General features: G+C 42.9%; 1 protein-coding gene across 2 annotated transcripts in view; it reads left to right on the top strand.

The window, feature by feature from the left end:
• IRF2 (interferon regulatory factor 2) overlaps positions 1-16,588 on the top strand; it is a 348,737-nt gene that overhangs the window by 307,721 nt on the left and 24,428 nt on the right. The window lies entirely within an intron of this gene.

The raw sequence follows: 16,588 nt of genomic DNA, 5'->3' as shown, positions 1-16,588 counted from the left end.
CGTGTAGAAAAGAGGCAGAGGTCATCCCACAGCGCCAGCAGCAGTCATCGTCTCTGAGCCTCATTCGATGTAAACTAATGGGTGTTCTGCAATACCTATGGAGAAATTTGAAGTGAATCAAGCGAAGCCTGTAGTTAGGAGATAATTCAGTCAGCTGAGCGCAACAGTTTGTCCACTGGTCTCCAGCCAGGGGGGCGACAGCTCTGCATTCCACTTAAGCCAAGCACTAGGTTTCGTCAGGGGGCGTCTGTTTGCATATGCGTGTAAAGTCTGGTGATAAGTCTACGCGACGATGGTGTATGAAGTAGAGTCTCCAGAGCCGTCAAAGGGGGTGGTTGGGTTGGCAATTCAGCGTGCAATTTGCGACAGGCGACCAGTAATTTATGATAGAGAAATGTCTCCCCGAAAGATACCCTCTGTCCCTCCTTCGCCATTGGGGGGTCTCTAAACACACCCCCGGGTAGAGGTCCGCAAATGTATGAAGTGTCATCGTCTGCGCAACCTTTGTGTTTATCTCGTCTTTGATGTTAGGTAACATTGGATTTTGTGCTAAGGGGATGGAAGGGGCATATAATATCTGGGCTCCTGCCCACCTTCGTAACCCATCCCAAGCCCATCTCAAAGTTTCAGAGGTGTCTATACCATCTGTAGGACATCTGTATGCCTCATATACCGCCACCTGTGGAGGGACCGGTGCCACTGTGTCGGTTTCCACAGCCACGTGTGGATGAGAGGGCGTTTGGTGGACCCAATAATGCAGAAATTGTGCCTGTGCGCAGAGTGCATATAATTTCATATCGGGTGCACCCAGTACTCCCTGCTTGAGCGGAAGAGACAGTAACTCTCACGATACTCGGGTGTGTTCACCCGCCCATACCAAAGATATTAACAATGAGCGCAATGTTCTAAAGAATGGTTGTGTAAGTATGATCGGCAGATTTACGAAGAGGTACAGAAATGTAGGCAGTACAACCATTTTCGCCAGTGCGATCTTTCCCGCTAATGACAATGGAAGCTTAGCCCATATAGTGACCTTCTCCTCCAACCAAGTAATGGCTCTACCATAGTTTAAGTTCCACACTTCTTGTAGATCTCGACTTATCCAGATTCCCAAATACTTCACTTTCTCATCTTCCCATTGTAATGGGAACTCGGAAGCCACTGCCTTGGTATTGTCTGTTAGGGGGAATACTACTGATTTAGCCCATTTTTTAGATATGCCAGCCAGTCCACCAAATTTGATGAACTCTTAATACTGTGTCTACGTTTTTTGCTGGGTTCAGAAAATACAAAGTGACATCATCTGCGTAAAGTGATATCAGGAGGCTCCTAGCGCTGAACCCTATCCCCTTGTCCGTGTAGTGTTGTCTGATGCGTGCAGTTAGTGTCACCATCGCAATGGCAAACAGGGGGGACAACGGACACCCCTGACGCGTGCCCCACGTAATCTGATACGGATCAGACAATAGACCATTCGCTCGTATCCTAGCCGTAGGTTCGGTGTATAACAATCTGATCTATTCGATAAAAAGGGGGCCAAACCCCATCCACTCCAAAATCTTAAACAGATAGGGCCATTGAAGCGAGTTAAAGGCTTTTGTCGCGTCTAAGAACACCGCCGCCGCCTGCACATCCTGGTGTAAATAATGTAGGACCGAAAAGACTGTTCTAAGGTTATGGGAGGTAGACCTCCCGGGTATGAAACCTGATTGGTCTGGTAGGGCTATGAGGGGGAGCATGGGTTGCAGCCTGTTCGCTATTAATTTTGCCAGTATTTTTACATCCACATTAATAAGCGACAGTGGCCGATATGAATCTAAGTCGGTTTCCGATTTCCCTGGTTTTAACAGAGTTACAATTATAGCTTCCCGCATTGTTTGTGGTAGTATACCTGTTTCATTTTGTGGTAGTATACCTGTTTCATTGGCTCCCTCATATACCGCCAGAAGTCTGGGCTCAAGCTCCTCCGTGTAAGCTTTATAGAAGGCGGTCATCAGCCCGTCCAACCCAGGGGCCTTAACCAATGGCAAGCTTTTAAAGAAAAAATGGAGGCAGCACCAGGAAAGAAGTCACGAACCAATGGACGTAAGCTTATTCACTATTAGTCCTTTTAATTTCTTCCTCTTCAAAAATACGGAAAAACACAGAACAGCAGCCTTTAATGATTTTAGCCACGTCCTTAACTGCAAGCGGTAGGTGCATGAACTCCCTGTGCCGATCGTTAAACCAAACTAGTGCCAGAGAATCTAAAAATGCCTGCATGCCCTCAGGGCATTCGGTTTGTGTAGCTGTATATGGGTGGGCGTAAAAGGAGGAGAACTCATTAAGTACAGCCACCGGACCTCTGACAGTACCATCGCCCTTATCAATCAGTTCGGGAATGTAAGCAGTGGACCGTAAATTCCTAAGCATTCCAGCAAGCGTCCGTCCTGGTCTGTCACCCTCTCCATACCTGCGCGCTTACGCATATTTCCCAAGAAACTTCACTCCCCTCTGTGCCTCTTCGTCATATTCTAACAGTTTGGCCTTCAACTGAGTTAAGAGAGCGGGCGCGTCCTCGGAGTATAAGCGCGTCTCCAGGTCTTTTATTTGAGTCTCGATGTTCTGCAATGTGAGTCTAATGGCTTTAAGTACTCCTGCTTGTCTAGAAATACGCTGTCCCCTGATGACTGCTTTAAACGCCTCCACAGCGAGGCCTCTGTGTCAACGGTACCTATATTAAGAGTGAAGTAGTCAATTATATCCGTACGGATTTCCTCCTTAAACGCTGCATCTAATAACGCATGCCGGGGCAACCTCCAGGAAAGCACCATCTGCGTGACGTCAGGGAGCGAGATCTTCAAGAGGCACGGGGAGTGATCTGATAAGGTTCTCGGCAAATGCATCACCTCCATCACCCAGCTAGTCACATCCCGAGTCGTTAGCCAGTAATTCAACCGAGGCCAGGCCCTACGATGTTCAGAAAAACAAGTACACTCCCTAGTCAGTGGGTTTCGTAAGCGCTAAACGTCAACTAGGTCCCCATCGTTTAGTAAAGCATTCAAAACGTTGCCGGCTGATGTGTCCTCGCCGTACCCTGTCTATCCAAGTCATCATTTAAAATGGCATTGAAGTCCCCCCCCATAGAATCGTGGTGCAACCAGTCGCCCTGACCTTGGCCCATACATCTTGGAAAAAACCTGGAGAATCTATATTAGGTCCATATACTGCTACCAAGGTTAATTAAACACCTCCCAGTGAGCCCAGCAAAATAATATACCGTCCGTCGGGGTCTATATGTACCTCTCTCTCCCGTCAATGCCACGTTTAACCAACACTGCCACCCCACGGGAATAGTTAGAATATACCGATGTGTATGTGAATCTCCATCGTTTATGTTTAAGTTTCGAGGAGGTCTGTGCATGTAGGAGAGTTTCCTGTAGCATGCATAAATCGATATTATGTCTCGTGAGGTATGCATGTATCAACCTGGATTTCCTACTGTCATTTAGCCCCCTTATGTTCCATGTCAAGCAGTTTATACTGGTCTCGTGGTGTACATTAAGGTCATGTATGTGCCATCGCTGTGTCCTGTGCAACATGTGATTGTCTCCGGTCCAACTGTGCGTTTCAGCCAAGAGCATAGCAATACACCAGCAACATAACCAGCCCGCCACCCCCACCCACACCAACCCTCCATCAGGTTGAAGAATACCCACCCAACAATAAAATACAAAACGGCGTAATCTTGGGAAAGCTCCCATGTGGATGAATGACTACCGGCATACTACCCTACCTTAGCAGGGTGGCCAAGAAACTGCAAGGAGTCGAACCTGCTTTATGACAAAATAATAAATGTGCGCCTTCTAATTAAGAATGAGTGTCTCTACACCCCGTCTTTCAATTCCAAGCACATTCTATAATCCCACAGCCTCAGAAAACAGGATAACAATAACAAAGAATAGAACAATAGTCACCCGGGGCATCAGATATCCATGTACAACCCCAGTTCGGATCATCATGCAATAAACTGACCAAGCTGACATTCACAATCGACAAACGACAAAAGTTATCAATTCAAAGGGTAAGGAGCTGATACCAATCCAGAACGCAAATCCAGTCCCTCTCCTGCACCCAAAAAAGGAGTTGAGAAGTGTTATTAACGTTGTACATGAAAATAAAAAAACATTATCTTGCTTTTCAGTCATTGTCACTTAGCTGGTGCTCAGTCGATTCTTCCAATCTAGGAGTGTTCTTGATCCGTCTGCCACCCACGTGTTTCGCAAATTTTAGAGCGGATTTAGCATCTGTAAAGAAGTGGGCTGATCCGTCATGAGACACTTTAAGTTTAGCAGGATATAGTAACGAGTAGGGGATTTGTGTCTGCAGCAGTATCCGCTTTGCTGGCAAGAATTTGCGTCTCGCTGCTTGCACCGCTGGAGTGAAGTCCGGGTAGAAGGCGACCTGGTTCCCTTGATGTGTTATTTTCCCCATTGCACGCGCCTGACGCAGTACCGCATCTCGATCCTGGTAATTCAATAATCTTGCCAGGATGGGCCGCGGAGGAGCCCCCACCGGAGGCTTGGGGCCCAAAGCACGATGAGCTCTTTCCACTGCAAAGACCGGTGAAAGGTGTGTCTCAAACAGATCCCGCAGCAGGTCCGAAACATACGCCTCCATTTTGGTGATTGCTGTAGTTTCCGTAATCCCCGTGATGCGTAGATTGTTGCGGCGTGATCTCGCCTCCAAATCCTCCTTTTTTGCTCGGATCACACCCAATAACTTATCCATTTGCAGCAGTTGGTCTTTTGTTTCCACCTGAAATTCATGAAAGTCTGACTGTTTATTTTCAAGCACGTCCAGTCTATGTTCATGAACCCCAACCTGGGTTTTCACAGATTCCATTTGGGTTGTTAACATGTCCTATTTCGCATAAATGGTACGGAGGCTGGATCGCACTTCGAGCACAAGCGTGCGGATGTCCTCTCCCTGATCACCCAGTTGTCCCTCTGTAGAACCTCCTGTGGCAGATTCTGAGTCCGATTCCATATGTGTAGTTGCTCTTCTCTGGTCAAAGCTAATTTTGGGCTGCTTGGCATCTTGTTTGCCCATGGTTTACCTGCAGTGGGTGCACCTCCGCAGTGACTTATAGGCTTTGCGATGTCTTCCCCGCCTATGTTGCTTCGTTCCCAGCACGTAATCCTCAGCTTTTTGCGGGTCAACCGCGGCCAGATTGTATATGACAGCTTCCCATGCACTACTAACACCCTTTCTTTCCTCTGTGTGTGCTTTGGCGGGGGCGACACCCACAGCACTCCTCACGATAGTTGGCAGACAGCAGCATGCCAGAGCGTGCAGGAAAAAAGACTAGCACAAATCTCCACAACGCACCTCACCTCATGGCGCCAGTCACCGATTCTCACTTTCCCTTATGTGCGTGCAGGTAATTACGATACGGCATGCACACAAGTGCCCGCCTTTCAGCCCAAGTATTCCGGCACCAGCAGCCTCTTACACCCCAGCTTTGCCAGGACGACAGCCCACTAGCAACCTGCTGCGAGCTGCAGCCCACAGGCCATTTTGTTAAAGGAAACTTGCTCATTGGCGTAAAAGTCCAGCACCTACTCATGATGAAGCGCTCGCCGTCGAATGGGCCACACCGACCCACCAATTCCGCAATGTGCCCTAAGATCAAGACAGCGTCCCAATCCTGCCTCACCGGATCGTCTGGGGTTGTGTGAAATTAGATTGTAATTTGGAGTTAGTGACTACCCACCTCAAGGAATCATCTCAACCCTTGTCAAGGTGAACTCTCAAAGTCACCAAATTAACATAAGCTCAACCCAGTGGGAGCTATGGCACAGATTGAAGATTGTATTAGCTATTAAAAATAGTTGTTTGGTTGTTTTACTAGCTGGTCCTTTACCTGAGACACAGTATTAGTTTATAGTATTGCTTTCCACTCTTGCTCTAACAGCCAACTAGCCTTCCTACAGTGAAACCATACACCTTGTCCTTTGGGCTACAAGTCCTACATATGGATGACTTATTAATTTTTAAATGAAACGTTTTAAACTGTCATAAGTGTTTATTTTGACAGGTCATGGTGCATTTTTTCCACTGTTAAAGTCAAACTAAAATTGTAGATTTGAAGCTATATTAGCACTGCCATCATAGTGGGAGGCACAATAGGTTCTGCAGTTCACTACTGGCATTTAACGTTCATGCCTTGGGTGCATTTTGTACCACATACTATGGATTTCATAGGTAAGTTAAATATACCAATTAGGATCGTGCTAATTTGACCATGTTTGAGTGGGTAGTACAGACATGTTACTACTGGTTAGCAGAGGTAAAGTGCACAGAGTTCGAAAGCCAGCTAAAAAGGTGAAAAATCAGGGGTGACCATACAGAAAAGGCAGGTACCCTACAAGGGTTATAAAGATGCTTGCATACTTTAGTGTCCCGTTTGGCCATCAGAGAGTGGAAATGTTTCCCCAATCCTACACAAGACGTTTGTTGAAGCCCAATACCAGTTAATTCAGATTTATTAAGGTTCAGCTTCAATTCAGAGACTGCTCTTGGTGTTCACTCCTTCTGTTACCATGTGAACGACATATGACAGTTGCGGAAGATTGATTGTTTAGTAAAAGGGTGACTATCAACCAAAGGCTAATACAATTATTACCCATATCAGAAAAGAAGTCTCTCTGTGAAAGAACCTGCTAAGCCATTTGACCCTGTTGGGACCCATATAGGGCAACATGGACATCCTTTGGAATTAATTTTATCTCAGAATGATTTTATAATTAATATACCTTGTCCTGAAGATAGTGGTGACAAATTATTCTATTGTCCTCCGAAACACCTCGCCAACAGTGTTATATCATAAAATAGAATGGTTTTATGTTGTAATTTGGTATAATTATGGTATTGATAATGTATTAGAGAAATAAGGGCGGTTTTCAATTTCCCCTTTTTTCTTTACTTATGATTTTAAATGTATGTAATTATCCCCAAAGGCTTTTTATGAAAATAAGAGAATACATGTATATATTTTTTGTGCATTATATTGTGTGTGTAAGGACTAAAAACATTTTATTTGTGATGTGCATTTTTCTGTGCCAGCAGTTGTCTATTGTGTTTGTAAACAAAGTGCCAAATCTTTTATTTAAATATGCACAAAAGGGAAATTACCTTTGTTTTTTTTAACTACCCTGTCCCTTGTGCTAGAGAGGGGAGACTCTCCTTTTGTTGGACTCTCCTTCATCAAAGCCATTACCTACTCTGATGTCTGACCCCAAATCTGCATTGGTTCAACACCCGACTGCCATCATGCTCCGAAGCTACACCATTGTAATTGGTCTCCATGCAGTCTGTTCTGATTATGAGCCTGTGCTCGCTCTGTGCAGATGCACCCTCAGAGGGTCTACTGTCTTTTTAGCTTCAATCCTATACAGAGCTTACCACCATCCAGAGATGCCGATAGTGGGGATGATTTACCCTTCCCCCACCACACCCATCCATTCCCCCCAACACTCCTTTTCCCCCACACCAATTCCCTTTATGATAACAGTCTTTACAGACACATACAGGAAGACAGTGAGCATGATACAGTATTACAGTTCGCATCTTGGGCCACCACCTGAAGACAGAGCTTCCTTTGCTGTGGTAAATCGATGAGTGGCTAAGGCCCTGGACCTACAACTGCCTTAAGGCTCCATATCGATCTGTTGGAGTTACTGCCATTCGTCCGGCACTGAAGCCTTTTTTGCCATCCCTCAAGGGGATACAAACAACATCACAACCTTGTGATACTGCTACAAGCAGGGTTAAGTGGAGTCCTTGGTCTTCTGTTAAGAGATGCTGCAGCTCTGGAATTAGCTGGAGAGTAAGGAAATGTCCCTAATCATGAGCCTCCTGCCGGGATCCTTGAATGTCAGGGTGGGCCAGTTCAGCCAGCAGCGCCTGGCGGATCATGAATGGTGGCTACACCTCAGGGTGCCACAGGGCATCTTCGGACAGTGGGAGGAACCCTAGCTAGATCTTTTTATCACTGTGGAGAAAGTGCAATATTGAAACTTTTGTACATTAGAATTCCTGTGAAAACTCTTTAGTAGATTCATTCCGGCTGGATTGGATTACATGACTCCTGTACTCCTGCCCACCTCTGCCTCTCCTGCCCAGAGTTTTGAAGATCAGGAGCGACCGGGCTCAGGCCATCCTGCTGACTCCTGATCAGGCCAGGAGAGAGTGGTACCGTTAAAGCTTCTCATGTGTACTCCTTTCGAGCTGATATATGCCTGCTTGTTGCATCTTCTGTCTTCCTCGTTGTGATCACTTTAGCTCGTCAAATGAGTGAACTCCTGGATCTTTTGGTTCAACTGCCCAACACCACCTTTTTTTCTGGACAAACTGGTGCTGAGGATTCAGGTGACTTTTTACAGAAAGCCATGACCCCTTTCCCTGTTGGGAAGTCCATCACTTTCCTGGTGTTCTTTGTCTCCCCACCATCGCCCTGCACCCCAAACCCCCCCCCCCCCCCCCCCCCCCCCCCAACCATGCCCCACAAAAGGGAAGGAGAGGCTCAATTTGTTGGATTCAATAAGGGTTTTAAGTTTCTACATCGAACGTAGCAAGCAAGAAACTGATGACGTGCAGGGATGGTGCTTGTATGTAGTTCTGCTCCATCTCTTCTGGGACGTAACAAAACCTACACGGAGCTGCAAGGCGTCACGTAGATGTGTGAGGGGGGCACTGTTAAGAAATATTTCCAGATCCAGTCTGGCTCATATGGAATATTGTAAGGATGAGAAATCAGTGACTGGATTGGGTATCCACCAGAAAAACTACTAATGTAGGTAATTAACGTGTCCGTCTTGTGGTCTCTGATGGTAAAGTCCAAGTCTGTAAAAAAGTTTATAGCCTCCTAGTCATGGACCCAACCATGATGGAATTCTAAATGAAAGGGGGAAATTCACATCTTTTATCTTATTCAGAATTTGTTTGTGAGCCCTTAGATCTCATGACGTTAGGTGTTAAAGAATGTTCTCTAGTCAAACATAATCCAGTGGCAAGTAAATAAATACGCCACTTGATATATTGTGAATTCTCTTTGGGTTTTGAGCGATATCCTAATTCTTTACCTCATTGTTCTCCCAGTGTCAGATCTGTTTCTAGTTTCATTCTCATGATTGATCTGATCTAACTGCAATGGACTTTGTTCTGACAGCCTTGAAGGTGTCACGGAGTATTTGCATAAATGTTTTACCATTATTGTTTATTGTACCCTATTTCTCAATCTGATTTGTGAGTCCTTGCTTGTATCCTATCTGTAAAATAGAATATAGTCGAACTGACAGATCTGTTTCCTCTTAGGCGGATGTATAAACTGCATCCCAAATGATTGGCGCATGAGCAGAAATCTTATATTCTTATTAACTTCCGTCACAACATAGATATGTTAGTGTGCGGCTATTATGCTACTCAAAACTTTCATCATCAAGTTCTATCACCTCCTGCAGTTTAGTATCTTTCGAGTTGATGGCTGTTGGCTCATCATTTGAGCCCCATTCCCTTTGCCTTCCTTCGTTCCTGGTATGTTAACATGTTAACACATGTTAGCATGCCCAATATCGATTTCCCCTCTTCAAGACCTTTGATGGTAAGGTTCCTAGAGTCCCACTAGAACATTAGTGCTAAAGAGAAAGCCTATCAGTATCTTTTTATCTCTGTCTCAATTCTCTCATGATATCTATCATGGCGCCTCTCTTGTGCAATATGGTTTGAGACAAATCTTGATAGTTTGATACAACAAACTTCTTTCAGAATTCTGTCTTTTACAGTTGATGAAATCACTTTGCAAATTTTTCATTTGAGGAACTCCTGGTGGCATTGGTCAGGCTCCTGTTTAATGTGTTCGCACTATGTGCACTTCACAGTCTTCGATCTTGTGCAATACATGTTGAAAGAGAACTTGACAAAATGTCTCTATATCGTCAACATTTTCCCTTCAGTTCCTGATTCTTATCCTTGTCCAAATCATCACATTTGTCTGAGATCTTTTAGTTCTTCTGACATATTTCCTATAGCCTCATAGGTATCCTTTAATGTCATTCCCATTATGGTAGTGCAGCATAATTCTTACTAATGGAATCCCCAAAAGATTGAATGTCCTTACATATTTCTATTATCTTCGAGGATATCTCCATTTTCATGGCTAGTATCTCATCAGAGAAAGTCTTGGTTAACTTACCATGGAGATTGAATTGGCTGTTTCGATTGCTGGTCACTTGCTCACCTTTACATGTGTTCTTCAGTATATATATCTCTTTTCCAATAAGGATCTAAAGTTGTTCAGAAAGTCTTTTAATGTCTGCGTTTCTCATGGGGGGCTAACTCATTCTTGCTGGGGTGTTCACAGCACTTCATATGTTCCAGGAACGGTGTTTTACACTGCAATCGTTAGTTTCCATATTCACTGCCATAGCTTAGATGTATTGTTGAGAAGTTATATATACATCTAGTCAGTGCACCTCCATTTGTACGGTAGTGCATTCTATACTTGCACTGGGAAGCGCTATTAGCCTTTTCTCTAGGGTTTCGGATTTTCAACCTGCTGCCCAATTCCTCTGCCACACCCTGGTTATCTTCATTGCCCTTTCCTTCTTGTCATGAGTCTAGAGCTTTGGTTCTGCCCATTCATTATCATACTCTTTTATATTTTCAGATCACATGGCAGGTACTGTTTTTCATTTTTCACTGTCATTCCCATCCTGCTATTAGTCCTGAGAAGGCTCGAAGTCTCTCCTCTGATGCACAAGTTAGTAGTTGTTTCTTTCTTCAATGATTTTCTCTGTAGAGAGGCGAAGAACAGCATTTTACATCTCCTCTCTTTGGAAATTCGTCCTTATGTTCTGTCTCTTATGGCAGTGTCATCAGGGCCCCCATTCCAAAAGCCAGCTACGGCTGCTACTCAAGGCCAGTGCTTCCCGTTTTGTCTGGTAATTGGCACCGGCTTGTCTCCTCTGAGGTTTTCAGTTGCCTGTTGTGTTTGCTGTTCCGCTGTCATCCAAGCTCAAATATGCATTTACATTTTTTTCTCAGTTATGATTCACCATAATACACCATAATACAACCATAATAAAAAAAAAATACAGTATGGTGTGAAAAACCGGAGTAGAGAGGGAGGGTATCTATCATATAATCATGTGCATCATGAGTAATGTCCATTAAAGAGACCGGCCTACATGCAAACTTTACCCAAAAGTCAGAGCAGAAATAAGATAAAGATGATTGGCTCTCCACAAACATTATAGACAGTCCCGCATATTCAAGCAAAAAAAAGCTGATGGCATTTCCATACAAGGTTTGAGCCCCTATTGACCAGATGCAATCCTACACCAACTACCTCCTGTAACTTCCTCCTTTACAGACCACCACTAAGTAATACAACATTCCCAGACATGTTTCTAGACACGGTTTCAAACCCTATGACACAACTTTCCAACCTATGCATCCTTGGTGACCTAAACATATGTTTTGACAAATCCATTATGCCCCATCCAAGAACTATCATCACTGGCCAAGACACACTGAACCTACATCAGATTGTCCACAAACCCACACAAATCGCTGGACACATCCTAGATGTCATTTTTGAAAATCCAGAACTAGTTACCTTTCAAAGGATTACTCCAGTCACATGGTCAGACCACCATCTGGTAGCTTTCCAACACAAAACACCACACATCAAGATACCCAAGACCACCATACTTGCATTCACCGATCAACCAAGGAACAAGCTTAATTTTGAATACTTCGAAACTCCGCTAACTTCCATGATAGATTTAGACACAGTAAATTCCGTTCAAAAACTTTGAGTGGCTCCAAGAAGCGTTTGATATCCTAATACCACTAAGAACAACAAAACAGGTCAAAGGAAAACAAGCCCCTTGGAGGAATGCAGACCTTAAAAAGAGAAAGCCATTAATTGCAAAGCTGCAACGCACTTGGCTGAAAAAACAAATAATACTCAAGAGAAACTTCACCTACACAAAGTTAACAAAATATACAAGTCCATAATCAAAAAAGCAAAAAAAAGTACTATTCAAACAGAATTCAAAATAATAATTGTGCAAATAAAGTATTTTATAAATTCTCAGAGTTTTATGAACCTAAAGGCAAAGAAAGGAACTCCTCCCATGACTCATGATTTTACTAACAAACTGGAAAATCATTACTCAACCAAAGCAGACAGATTTGAACTCCTATTTAAAACAATAGAAAACCACAGCATCAGCCCACTTCCTACAATTCCCCCCCAAGGGTAGGCTATTCCAGCCTCTGCATTCCTTCAAACAACTATCACAAAGTGAATTTATGGATCTGGTCAAAGCAAGTAGGCCAGCTGGCTGTCACTCTGACCCTTGCCACCACAAATCTTCAAGAACATTCTTTTAACTACCTTTGCTGCCACATCAATAAGAAAAATCATCAATAATGCTTTAACTACAGGAATCTTCCAAAAGACTTAAAAAAGACATACATACTTCCATTAATGATGAAAACAAACCTGGACCCACATGACCCAAACAACTACAGATCGATTATAAATGGATCCTTCCTGGGCATACTGATAGAAAAACGTCATCCGCCCAGATGTCCTAATTCTTTGAAGGGAACTCCATACTTTCCTACTTTGGAACAGGATTCCGTCAAGGAAGAGGCACAAAACAGGATATATGTCATCCGCCCCCCCTTCCTTCTCATCCAAACGGTAGTTCACAAAATAAGGCATTCCTCAAGGCTCTATCATCTCATCCATGCTTTTCAACACCTACATGAAGTCATTTACGGCAAAGACCAATGAATTTGAGCTCATATGCTATAACTATGCAGATGACACACGAATACTTCTTAAACTAGAAAGCCCCAAAGGCCTTTGAAACTCACAAATCTTCAGTTGCCTCGGAGCCATTGATCAGTGGATGACATGGAGACAGCTCAAATTGAATCCTTCGATTCAGAAATACTCATATGAGGGACTGGATTAATTATGACCCACTCAGTGCTTGCCCTGGCGATCTGGGACAACCTCCTAAAGTATCTACAGAAGTAAGAAACCTTGGAATTACCATTGACTCCAAATTATAAATGAATGCCTATGCGAACAAGTTAGCAAGAGCAAGTTTCATTACTATGAAAACTCTGCAATGCATCTCCTCCCACCTAGGATTTCCACACAATGCCCAAGCTACTATCTCTCTTGTACTGTCTAAACCTCATTACACAATGGCCACTACCACGATCATCTTTACCAACTATGAATAAACTACAACTAAATCTAAACTCTGCAGCCAGACTACTCCTACATGTAAAACCACAAGCCCACATATGCCCTACCTTGAGGGCCCTACATTGGCTATCGGTTGCCAGAAGATCCACCGTCAAGCTGCTTTCTATCCCCCACATAGCAATACATGGAACAGGATCACTTTTTATCAGGAAACAAATCGCCAAATACATCCAACAAAGAAGCCCCCGCTCAAGATTGGAACTTCATCACAAAACCGCAGCCTCCAGGAAAAACCATGAGTGGTAAATCTTTCTCTGTTCAAGCAGCCAAACTATTGAATTCATTACCCCCAAACAGAAGAGCCCCGATAACTACCTTCTCTTCAAAAGACTACTCATGAGTTGGCTCTTTCCTACACGACTATCACACTCAAACATAAATATACAGTATATAACGCTGTGCATATACATGTGTATAATTGGATTAAATGTATGTATTTAGATATGTGCATTTCTTTGTGCAAAATATATGCAACTTATGATTTTAAAATATATTCTTTAGGTGTGCTCAACAAATGAATAAATTACTTATGGTGCTACACACGCACGCACATATCTATGCATTATTTTATGCATAACATGTACATTGGTCACTGCACAGTTTTCATATAAGTTATTGGACTAGATGCTTATGGGTCTCGATTTATTTTATTTATCACAGTATGTAAATGTGATCAGAACAATTGTATCTATAAGTGCTTCACTATTAAAATATTGAGGAAAACAAAAATAAATATATAAAATAAAAAACAATACAAAACACTTATAAAAATACACAAATATACTACCTTTTACGTACAGCAACATCTGAAAGTCTGAATTTCTAACTGTCCATACTTGCACATATGGAGCATTATGCAATACAATTTTATATCTCTTTATTATTTTCCTTATACATAGATACCCTTTCTGTTTAGTTATGTCTCTATATATTCATTACTTTACTATCACTGTAGAATGAAAGAAAGAAAAAAAAGCCTTCAACTCTCTCAAATGTACTACTCTGTCTCATCCTATACCTCTCTCAATATATCCTCTACCTCCACTCTGTGATCCCTAACCTCATTCTAATGCTATGAGCTCCCTAAGATCTTTTCTTGACTCTTCCCTCCTCTATCTCTTCTTGACTCACCCCAAATCTCGTTCTGCTACTTTGATCTCCCATATGACCCTTTCTAGACACTTCCCTCCTCTGTCCCTCCTTGACTCACCCCCAACTTCATTTTATGGTCAACCGCAACTTGATCAACAACTTTTTCAAGTCATAGGCTGAGGTCTGGCAAACAAAGTAGATGAATTCCGACAGTGGAATGGGGAGTGGGACTACACCAACATCTTTGTGCAGCTAGCAGGAGGTGTACCTTTTAGTCTTCTCAGGTTAAAGCTATGCCACAATTGTTAGTCCAAGTAACGGCATAGTACTGAAAGGTAGCAGATCGAAGTTCGAACAGATTATATCATGAATGTGTGAGAAGAGTTCTGAGGGCATGATGCAGTATCTAAATTTGCATTCTAATTGACCATTAATACTACATTTTGCCTGTTGATCTAGAGTGGCAGAGCACGTCAGATTTAACTATTGTGTTCAAAGGGGGCTTTGGTGGGGCTATATTAAAATTAAATTCCAGCAGCAATATATTGATGTACAAATGTGTGTTGATGAGCTTTCTAACTGCCACTGCAACTAGTAAGACTTCGACACCTTTTTTCCTCACGGTTCAAGGTGTAGATCGAATAGTTATTCAGGGTTAAGTAGCTTCTCCGAGTCATTTTTTACTGATGGAAAACAAATCAAGCTGATAATTCAGAAATAATTAAATCATAAATTCCCTAATCACATTTCAGACATTCCAGTGGTTGCCACTTTTGGTGGCTATTTTCCTCACTCATGGAGGTGGGGGGAGAGTGTAGATGAAAGCGGTCTACGGTCAGCAGTGGGATAAGATGCAAAAGAATCTCTGCTCTCAAACTTGCTTTCAAATTGGATTTCAGTTCATTATTAGAAACAAATAGTGATCAAAGTTCAGAGGGCTTATTATAACCAAGAGATTCCAATGATAGTTGTGCACATCCTAGGATGAGATAAGACCCTGCGATGAAACATGCTATTTGAAGATAAGTTTCCTTATATCTAAGGAAAGGGACATCTTGGTGATTTAATTTGTCTTGAAAGAATTTGCTATATATGTTGTGTTATATAGGTTACTGTAAATGTTTTGCTCTGTCTGGTAGAAGCAGTTGCCTTTAGTCATGCACCAGAATCAGTACACAATATAAATTGCCAATTGGCCGTAGGGGCAAGATAGTCTCTCTAGGTTCACACCATAATGTGTTGTATTTAGAAAACGCAAACCACTGGCAACTTAATTATGGTAAACTTAACTATACATCTTTGTGGTTATTTAGGGCTTGTCATACTGTAAAATGATGCACATTTTGTTTGACCTGTAAAATAATTCTACTGTAAAACACACACTTGTAGACTGGCTATCTACACACCTTCGCTTAGGACTATGGTTCTGTGGAAGACTAAGACGATCCCCTCATGCCTACTTATAATGTCGATGCCAGGCTTTAGTTGGATTTACTAGATGATGGTGTCTAGATACTTTGCTGGCCTATTTCGTTACACATCATTAAAATATTACAACATATAAATATATAGTCATAATGCAATTTGATAACATCCCTACTAGGTAGGTCATAGATTTCACATGCTGCAACACCCCAGCTGAGTCACCAGGTTTGTGTTTTTACCAAATGCACATGTCCATGCTGCTTTTGATGATGTATTTCCACAGTGAGGTGTAGACGTGAATTATTCCTTCCATCGACACCACAGCCGTATCCTATAAACTCTCCCACATCTGCAGCCAGCTTTGCGTTCTTGCTGCATGCTACTAATGTTATCAGTCTGTTATCTACTCATCCTTGGTTCACCCTACGGATGTTTTTGGATGGTCTCTGCCAGCAAAACATGCTTCTTGAGCACAACAAATAGTTCAGAAGTTTCAGTTTGTGATAGCTAGCAATTCTTGCTGTACGCTGCTAAGGCTACTGGACAGTCACCCAGCCCATGCCAACTACAGATCTATGCTGGACACAATGTTCTTGGACAGTGTCGGAGCCTCAGCCAGCAGCACAATCTAGCTGCACATTGCTTGGGTTCCGAGATGTTGCTACAAGTTTGTTGCTAAATGCATGTTATCATCTGACATTCTTCGTTAGCTACACATCCTTGCAGTACTATGTG

Source organism: Triturus cristatus, chromosome 2_2, assembly GCF_964204655.1.
Source record: "Triturus cristatus chromosome 2_2, aTriCri1.1, whole genome shotgun sequence".
NCBI lineage: Eukaryota > Metazoa > Chordata > Amphibia > Caudata > Salamandridae > Triturus > Triturus cristatus.
Note: the sequence above shows the minus strand (reverse complement) of the source record. Positions and strands in the feature narration are given on the sequence as shown.